General features: G+C 39.3%; 1 protein-coding gene across 3 annotated transcripts in view; it reads right to left on the bottom strand.

Moving 5' to 3' along the window:
- DKK2 (dickkopf WNT signaling pathway inhibitor 2) overlaps positions 1-4357 on the bottom strand; it is a 118319-nt gene extending 113962 nt beyond the window's left edge. For all 3 annotated transcript variants that reach the window (XM_068681916.1, XM_068681912.1, XM_068681915.1), the window contains exon 1: positions 4280-4357. The gene's annotated coding sequence lies outside the window, so the exon portion shown is untranslated. The remainder of the gene's footprint in view (positions 1-4279) is intronic.
- Between the last annotated feature and the right edge of the window lie 6365 nt (positions 4358-10722).

The following is a 10722-nucleotide window of genomic DNA, read 5'->3' on the forward strand; positions in this document are numbered from 1 at the left end:
TTCTTCATGGGCTGTATTTGAGAGTAAAGATCCAAAAATGCAAGGAAGAAGATGGTCTAAGATAATATCCAAATTTTTTTCCAGCTAAGATCATCATTAGGCCTCATTCAAAACTGCACTAGAAGAATATTTTCATAGACAGAAGATTGGTTACGAGGAATAACAAACAACAAAGCAATTTATCCCCTTTGTTTGAAGCACTTAACCCTAACTACTTCAGGTAGTTTCCACAGGGCTGACACACAGGAAACCGATGATGTACGGGCTGGCACCAAAGGCCTGCATGATGGGTGGCTCTGAGATTTGAAGGAGAGGGTCAGCATCATGGGAGAGAAACCAGATATCTTAGAGGCTGATCGTATAGGAACAGGTATTCACAAAACATAAGAAAATTGAACATCCAGAACACAGATCTGGATGTATTTTGAAGGGGGTGGGCATTAAAGGCACTGTAACTCAAGGCTGAACCCAGTGTTGCAAGAATTAACGCAATATTAACTGTTTATAAGATTGAAACTTCAACATAGCATGTTAATACTGTGCTGTGACAGACCTGCTTCAGATGCACCTGAAGCAGCCAGCTTTATCTTAGCCAGGGTAGCAAAATGCAATAGTGCAGCAGCCTGATGAAGGCCCAACATACATTCAGTAGACAACGTATACTCTGCTCCAAATCTACTGCTGCAAATGTATAAACCAGTTTGAGTTAGATAGCTTAGATATTCTATGATATGTCATGAGCTGTAATCATTCCTCTGATCACAGTATAACTAGGCCTAGCTGAAAATTTAGATTTTTTTTTGTTTCTTCCTCTTAGAGTATGAGAATTGTACGTGCATATGTAGAATTATATAAACTCATATATATACATTTTCTATACGTATAGACTTAGGGTTCAGATTTGAGGGTGACTCTGACCCATGGAGTTTCAGATGCAAAACTGGATTTGAGGAAGTTACTGCAGGGAATAGAAGGGTTCAGAGTTCTGGTGTGCAGTAAATGGATAGAAATTCTGAAACTAATATCTACTTTGTGCAAACAAAGGAAATAGGTACATGTACATTAACACAAAAGGATACCAGTTTTGATCTTTTTAACTAAGAAAAAACAAAAAAACACTTCAGAGTAATGCTCCACAGGTGCCATATACATTCTTGTAACAGCTGTCCGTTTGGACTCAGATCTGGCTCACCTGTGAAATGCTGTCCTTTCAAACAACGCCCAGTAAAATCACAACCCTCTGTGTGCTGGTGGGTACAAGAAACCTTCTTATACTCAAGTACATTTCTTCACACTTCAGGATTTCTGCTTCCTCCACCTGAACGGCCCATCTCTTAGAAATGCCAAGACTACCAAGGGAGAAATTTGCGGTTTACATGCTTCTTACACAGTATTACATCTGGCTAACAAAATAAAGGGCTGTTTTGCAAGAGGACCCACCGCTCAGCAGACTAATTCTGTCATGCTATTGCCAGCTGCACCCTGGGGTGCACCAAGCACGGCACTGCCAGCTGGCTGAGGGAAGCGATTACCCCACTCCGCGCTGCTGAGGCCTCATTTCGAGCATTGTGTGCAGCTTTGGGTACCACAGCATAAGAGGGACATAAAACTGTTAGGAAGTGTCCATGGGAGAGCCACAAAGATGGTGAAGGGTCTAGAGGGGAAGATGTGTGAGGAGCAGCTGAGGTGCCTGGGTTTGCTCAGCCCCGAGCAGAGCAGGCTGAGGGGAGGCCTCATGGCGGCCTGCAGCTCCATCACGAGGGGAGCGGAGGGGCAGGCGCTGAGCTCTGCTCTCTGGGAATGGGGACAATGACAGTACCTGAGGCAACAGCAAGAATTTGCATCCGGCTGGATGTTAGAAAACGGTTCTTCACCAAAATAAGTGGTCAGGCATTGGGCCAGGCTCCCCAGGGCAGCAGTCACAGCCCCACACCAGGGCCTGGACTCCAGGAGCCGTGAGGGCCCCTTCCAGCTCAGAATATTCTGGAACTCGTGGGACTGCACTGTTACCCCAGCGCCTGCAAAACTAAATCTCAGTGCAAAGTTCACAGAGTGATGATTCTTTATTCCTTTTCCCAACTTGAAATCTACATTAAACAGGGTATTCAAAGATAAGAGGGCTGTACTTAGCAACATACAATTCAAGAAATTTATCAGGATTTCTTTTGAGTACTTTCCATGTAGTGTTCCCCACTCTCTGGGCACCAAACACAGAAGTAAAGTAATATGAAGGAATATTTCATGCTAAAATAAAAGTCCATAAAGTGAATCTGAAACGTTTATAAAATTTTTTTGAAGGGTGAGTTCCTGAATTCACTCTACTGATACATTAATGCTTTAAAGAATCCATCTCAAACTCATGAAATTCTAATCCTTTCGTACCTGGAATAAATTTTAAGAATTACTAGTGTATAATTCAGTAATTTAGCCAATGTATTCATCAGCTAGAAAAGGAGACCATGTTAAAAATTAAGCATGAGGAATCATTTTAATAAATAATCTGTGGCCCCATGAAGTCGTATGTTTCTGCATTTCTGCAGTTCCAAACTAGAACCAGGAGCAGATGCATGGGATATGAGTTAGGAATACAGTCTTAGAGCAAAACTAGTCAGATACACAAATAAAACAGGTGAGTTCTGTAAGAAACAGAACATAGTCAACGCATTTATTTACCAAAAACTTGAAAAGCACTTGAGAAGGAAATAAGCTAATAAATTAGAAAAAAAAATATGCTAATAAATGTCTGTGGGGATGCTCTACCTTATGACATCTGACTGTTGTTCTTAATAGCTAAAATGCAATTGTGTAAATCCAACAACTAGTACTTGAATGCAATTGCTGGCAGGAGCAAAGTGTTTCAGAAGCTAGCCCGCAGTTGCGAAATATCCCTGTCAATCTTATACCTTATATCACTTTTTCATATAATGGGGTGGTAATGCAGGACTGTAGTATTATGAGTACATTTTTAAATCTCACTGAGACATCCATCTCACAAACCTTAAAGTCTCGTGCCATTCCTTTGACAAAGAGTTATACTTAAAATGGCCTTAAAATGAACTTGCACTTCCCTTTCAATTGTTGGAGCAATTTGGAAAAAAAAAAATAGTGTAAAAAACAAAAAAGTCACCCTACTTTACAACCACACAACTTCAATCCCCTCCCCAAAAACCCCCAGTGTTCAGTGGCATGTACAATTATGAGTAAGATCAGACAAGCCCAGTAGAGGATTCATAAAACAATTGTTGCTAACAGCAAACAACCTGCCTTGTGTATCAGCAGGAAGCCATTCAATAAAAGCAGATGTATCAACAACATAAACACGGCTGTTTGACAAAATAAGATTTTTTTTTCCTCATTTCTGACCTGTTAGCTCTACCTGCCAAAAGCATAAGGCTTTATAAGGCATCAAAAGAACTAATGGAGCCTACTGATTATCAAGAGAGTCACAAACGGACAGGGCAGGTGGAAGCTTCCAGGTCATGGACACACAAAAAACTGCAAGTGAAAAAAATCAAGAAACAGGATAGTCTGTTCTCAAAACTAAGTTGAAGCTTTAAGTGACTAGCACAGCATCACAGCTACACATTAAAGACTCTTTAATATAATTGTTTCTGTATTAATGAGATCCAGCCCAATTTCAGCAAAAGAGTGGTGTGGTGTTTTTTTGTTTTGTTTTGTTTTTTTCTTTGCCTTAACGCAACTTTGATTCAAAGCAACTGAAAAAAACACTGTGGTTTCTAGAGCTATTTAGTCTAACCAAATGTGGGCAGATCCTGCCGATAAAGGAATGATTTAACTGAAATGAATTTCTATAATCAAAAATAAACTAGGCTGGGGAGCTCCAGACAAGTCTGAATGAAAGAAAACTTTAAAAACATTAATTATTTGTTGCAGCACAGTTTAATATTAATGTATCCTCTTTAAACTCCTTCCAGTCAATCACGTTAAAAATAATAAAACATGGGACTAGAAGGGAAATAAAATAAAAATGTCTGGCTAGCTTCCCCTCTCCATTTTATTCAAACGCTGGAAAGACCCAAATAATTCACACAGATCTAAGAGCACAGAATCTGGCCTTCAGAAACATATAGCAAAGCCCAGGTTTAGACCAGACCCAAGCCCCTGCTAATGGAGAATCCTCTTGTGCCATGCTGCTGCAAGAAGTCTTAGGGAGAGTTTCCTAATTCATTCCCAGAGTATAAAGAGAGACAGACACCTTTCCACCACCCAAAGGAGTCACAGAGGAACTAAAGAAAAGCAAAAGTAAAAGCCAACAAACCTCTCCTGGCACGCACATGAAGCCTCTCCTCACAGCTCAGCCTCCCACACTGCACCACTCGCTGCACTGGTTGCAGCTGAAAGTCATGAATGGATATGGGGAACAGCTGTCTCCCCTTGCCAGCTGAAACCCACCCATTCTCACCTGTAAGCTGCCCCACAGGGCCTTAGCTGTTGTTCCCCAAACATTGGGGACACTATTTGGATGTTCAGACTAGGACATTTTCTCCATTTCCCTGAGGGTTTGATCTCCCTAACCCAAACCTGGAAGCCTGGGATTTAGCCACTCCCAACAGTAGCAGAAGAATGAACATAAGGGTTAAGCAGGTCATTACAAGGGTATCTCTGGTATTACCTGCTGGGTGTTGTCACACCACTCCTACTCTCCAGAAACCACAGTTTCTCAGAGCTATTTGGTTGTAATCTGGTCAGCCTCCTTCAGTTTGCTGGTTACATCACACTTGCAGGAGAAAATATCTTCAAAGCATTCCTTACCCTGTGAGCTATTTGGCAAAAGGAGAACGATGAAAACTCTTCCTCCCCTGGCTAGACTGAGAAAACCCTCTGTTTCCTTTGCTCTTTAGATGTTCTGACTAAAAAACATACTATATTTGAATTGATCCAAATGCCTCTTCTGTTACCTGCAAAAGCAGGGTAAACGTGAAGTTTATGAACACGTTTACAATGCATTGTCAAATACATTTTTTAACATATATGCCAAGACAATGTTTTTAAACACACATATTACATAGGTTGCCCTATGCTTTCCTAGTTTTTATTTGCTGGATAACGTGTCCCAGCAATGTTTCCAGTAACTGTCAATACCCCAGAAATCATTCCACAGATGCAACAGCCAGCTTGATCTTCCGTTGTCAAGTCATAGGAAAAAAGGCAGCTGGGCCATGAACTTTTTACTACCCCAGCCATCTCTCGCTTTCTGCAAAATTCTATTTTCTTTGTATTTCCGAGAGGCGTGTGTAGACAGCAGGTACCGCAAGCCATCCTTTTTCTTTATCCAAAAAACACTTCAGTACTAGTCTTCCATTTGGTTTTGGCCACCGGGACAAACTTGCATTTTTTTTTCCACAAAGCATACAGCAGTGTGTCTTCAAATAGCCAGGGATGCTCCTGGGCTGAAGGCTATAGTACAACATCGGGATTTTTATTGCACTTTGCCTCCACCTACTGCCTTCAGCGGGATTGTCTTCACGTAAACTACTGCCTACCTTTTCATTTGCTTGCCTTGGAAAATCAGGCTGGAAAACCTCTCTGATGTATGTCCCTGACTACCTGTCATTCTAGTAAAATCTCCAGGACTCATGTTCTAGAAAAGATTGTGCAACAATTGTTCAAAAATACAAAGCAATGACACAAGAAAGCAAAAAATTAAAAAATAAAGATGCTTGAAAGGTTCATGTTTTCTTTCCTTGACAGTAATAATTCTCAGATTAGACCACTGAAAAATTACCTGTGGCATAGTGCGAAAACTGTTCCCTTTTTTTCAAAGACTAAAGTTTCCTACTTCAGCTGGCACATTCAGTTTTCTATGGCCATGAACATTTCCTTATCACAAAGGCTCTCATGGCATAAGAATGTCATTTGTTGAGTCTCAGTCAAAATCTAGGATGATTTTGCCTTCTGGATCATACTGGAATTGTCGCTTCCTTCATTTGAAACATTGCAACAGTAAAAGAGGGTGCATTCTTCCTCAAATGCCATTCCTGGAAAATCAATGGATTTTTCCCATTTTCTCCCCAATACACAAGCTCTCCAGAAGTACTCTCATGTTAAGCACTGAGGACAAGTTAGGTTCTTATAGATATACAACCAGTCACTAAGAAAGGAATCACTATCTTCCTTTTATGTCTCCAGTGCCGTTATCTGTCATCCTTAATGTTTTTTCCAAACCATTTTTTGTGCAGATTTCATTATTAATTACAAGCCTCCTCCTTGCTCAGTTTCCTGGGACACAAAGTCATTTAACTACAGAGGACTATTACTTACATAGCAGACCACATAGATGCATAAAATTGGAGCTGATCTGAACTGGCTTTGCACTTTCCATCTTTTCATCATTTTCCCTGAAACGGACAGAAGAGTGTTTTATATTAGCAGGAGGAGCTCCTGCTCTAGTCTGAGGAGGAAAAATAAGTAGCCTTTATGTAAAGCTATGCGGTCTCAAGACAGACCTTTAGCAGTGCATTTTGCAAGGTGATTTATCCATTTAGAATTTGATGTTGCCGCCAACTGTAAATGTTTTGCCTGAAATCTTCATTGAGATGATTGCTATGAAAAGACTTCATTCGGGGATTTAGGATTTTTGATTCATTTAATCTAAGTGTTTCAATTATTTATTTTACACTGTTTTCAAATACCATAGAAAATATAAAACTTCCTCGTGTAAAGATATGTAAACTTTTCCAGTCCATGGAATCAGTCCATTAAACACACAGGAACATAATCATTTTTGCCTCAAAGTTTACAACTCATATAGTAAGGAAGCTGTTATTCTTTCTTTCCTATAATATGCACAGGTACATTTATATCAGATGCAACAAAATAAATATATATACCTCCCTTTGTGTTTCATTTACCATATACGTTAGTCAGAATCAAGACAGTCACCATAACCCTAAAATCTAGTAAATACTTTGAACAAGATAAATTTAGTTCCTGGTCTACCTGCCTGATTCTTCAGATCAGTTTTTCTTCTTGTACAATTACTCTGTCATTTTCAACAATATTTTTCCTCTTCTACTCTACAGGAGATCCTAACAACAACAAAAATTGAGTATGGATTTCTTATTTCCCTTTTGTAATATAGCCATCCACAAAACTACTCCAAAATTTGTTAATTGTGCCATCTTTTTATTTTTTTTTTTATTTTTTTTTTTGTAAAGCCAAGTGATGTTGCTGGTCCTGGAGTAAAAGCACGCATGAATTTGCTAGTTTCTGGAACACCAGGGAGGGAAAGGTACAGACTTAGCTCTGCTCCCATGAAAGCACAGGTATAAATCACTGATATTTTTCTCCTTATCAAAGAAAAGGGAGGGAACTCCTTGGCATTCTATCCACATTATAAAACTAGATGATCTTTAAGGTCAGGATGAAGGAACTGAGACGAGAATAAGCATCCATTCTGCATGAAAACAACGCGCCTAATCACTTCAATAACTAATTCATTGTTTTACATAAATGGAAATGTCTTGAATCTTCTTTTACTTTTTTTTTTTTCCTATAGTGCTTTTTTTCCTATATGTGCTATATAATGGCACATATTTCCATTGTGCCATTGAGCTCAACAGAATTATTCTTGGCTCACCTCTTGTTCACTGTCAGAACCAAGACTCCTGTTGAAAGACCCCTCACCTTTGCAGAGTCTGGATTCAGGCCTGAGTTGCAAAATTCTTATACTCATCTTTCTGAGCTGTGAGTTTTCACTTCTGGAAAACTGGTGAGATCTCTTTAGTGCCTTTCATGTCCAAAGTGACACAAGAACCATGTATATCACAGAATAATCACTGACATCATTTCATCGGTGCTAATCACTGAGATTTACTACCTATTTCCTAAGTAGAAGGAAGACAAATACTTCTTAACTTGGATATGGAATTGGGCAGTTTCTAAAATATCATGTATTTATGATGCACGTGCAGCTTTCAAATATGATCTAGGATGAGGGACTTGTACACATCAATTTCCTCATTGTAAAACAGAAACAAAACCTATTCTGCCTAGACTATCAAAGTAGTGAATGCACAGTGTGTCTGCCTTACAGATCAACAAGTAGCCTAACATCTACTTGGGTTCCTAACACTATGAGAACCTCAAACATTGCTCTTCCCTGGCTCAAGTTAATCTCCTGCTCAGTCTGAAATGCTTTCTACAAAGTGAGCTTCAAAAAGGGTTCTGGGTGAAGCATATCTCCTGTGATAAACCAGAGAAATGACAAGATAATCTAAATTACCTTCTGATTTGGGACTTTCTGAAATCCCATTCCAGTATGAATCTGGAAGGCTATACAGAATGCTTTCTTCTTATCTTCCTCTTTTCAGGTTCCTGCCAAATTGCGATTCTATCTTCATTCAGATCATAACATATACCCAGAATCTCAGATCCAGAAAAATAGCTTGAGTTGGTGTCACAGTGGGTAGTAAGAAAGGGTCATGACCACAAATTATTTAGAAGCAAGAATGTAGTAATCTGTGAATGAAGCCTATGTACCAGCACTTGCCCTGAATACATCCATGTTTTAGGTCAACTTCTTTTGAAATAATGGACATAATATTATGCAATTAAAATGGTAACTGTCTTGATAAAATATTTCTAACTTAAAAGAACCCTAACAGAATTGCTTGTTGCCATTTGACAATGGAACAAATTCTGTGGAATTGATTTCTTAGATAGGACGGATGCTTTCCATTTCCTAAAAAACTCTGGTGCCTTAATAGTTTAAGTGTTATTCATTCCCTTGTGGATTGGGCTGACAACGGAACCTAGTAATGTGAGATTGATTAAGATTCTCAAAATATCCCGGGTTTTGCTCTGTTTGAACTCTTAATTGTGAATTCATTTGGGAAGAACAGTATTCATGATCCGCCTGTAGGTTTTGCTATGGAAAGTCCTTTTAATAAGGAACAACATCTGAGCTCTTGAAATACACAGAACTTTTTTTTTGCAATCCCTAGAGAATAGAAAGCCTTGAATGCTTACCAAAGAGGGTAATTCATGTCTATTCCATCTCCTAAAAACACTTCCTCCTTCAGATTTACAGTTACTAAGAACACAGAGCAATTTTGATCAAAAGAAGCAGCAGCAGCAGCTGTAAGGGAGAAGTGCTCATTTCTGATTGCTTCATCTGGAATGGAAGGGGGTAATGGCATAACTTTATTACACCAGATGCAGTGAAGGTCTTTATTTCATTTAATCTGGAGAACAGAGGAATTTGTCACATACAGAAGATGAAAATAATCTCGTTCTTCTTGACACCACCCAGGCATGATGGTTATTGGCTGGTTCCACAGAAGAAGTTGGAGTTTATGGTGACTACTTACTTACTTTCTCCTGCATGACTGTCCTAAGAGGGCTGGTATTTTGCTATACTCCAGAGACATCTTCTGTTGAAAAGTTATTTTTGTTTGGTATTTGCTGGAAAGCACTTGTTTTGGGAATGTGTGCTTCTGGGATTTGTGGTAGGCTCAAAGTTTCAACTGTACATCATAGCATATAATTTGTTTGGCACAGTGTTTATATTTAAGTTGCAATTTATTAACACTTACTCTAAGACTCTTCTCTGCACCAAAGCCATTTTTGATTAGCGATGTATGCTGATAACAAACGATGGCCCCAGATAAGACTTTTTACTTTGTTTCCCTTCAAGGGTAGTACAAAGGATTATTCAGCTCAGCAAATGTATCAGTGATTCATCAATGTGGTATGTCACTTTGTTTGTTTGTTTGTTTGAAGACAGTTTTGGGCGTTGTTTTTTCTGTAATTGTGTTTACACCGTTAATTCAATATTATGGCTCTGGCTGAGATCCTTACTGAGCAGGAGCTACCTTCAAAGTTAATAGATATGTTTTATCCACCATCTATTCTTTTGACAAATAGATTTAAAACGCTACTGTTTCTGACACCTCAGTATGGTAAAACCTCTTGGCACAAGAGGGTAATATCTACCCAGAATGGAGAGCAGGGGAGAGTTGAGCCCAGCATTTCTAGGCCATACCAAGTCATTAAGTGCATTTTCTTCCCACTTCCCTTAGTTTCCATGGCCAAAGAGGTGGCGCCCAGTTACAGGGGCTCTATAAGTGCTCAGGCAGAACAGCAACAGAAGAGACCTTTGACGGTCCCATAACAATTTAACACCAGTTGAAACCCCGTCCTGCCAGTACTTTTGTCACTAGCCCTGCTTGCAAATGTTTTGTAGTGTTTTGGATTTTTGGGGATCCAGAAAGACAGATCTTACTTCCTCATCATGATTTTAAATGTCTATTTTCACTTTCCTAAAGCTTTTCAAGCCTTTCCATTCACATTTTCTCCTTTCTGCTTGTGGCTATACTGAAAAACAACAGAACATCTTTATAATAAATATGGGAAGGATTATCAAGCACTGGAAGGCAGTGACCACTACTTCAGAGAACAAAAACGTACAAAAAGATGCTTCTGTAATATGCACAGGTACAGTGTCCTGTACCTGAGGAATTGCATCTCCTTCCTCCATTAACTGCACAGGGAGCCAAAGCCCATCATGCCTGCGTTATTAATGCTCCAAACTGTACATTACAGTCCTAAATATTAGAGTTGTCTGACTCTGTTTTAGTCACTAGAGTAGACAACCAGTGTAAGTGTAAAATCTCTGCCAAAATACCTGTGTTCTGTTAGATAGGAACAATTAAACTCATGCTTTTGCAGGATTGAACTGGAAAGTTAGCAGAACTGTTG

Source organism: Anas acuta, chromosome 4 (assembly GCF_963932015.1).
Source record: "Anas acuta chromosome 4, bAnaAcu1.1, whole genome shotgun sequence".
In the NCBI taxonomy this organism is placed as follows: Eukaryota; Metazoa; Chordata; class Aves; order Anseriformes; family Anatidae; genus Anas; species Anas acuta.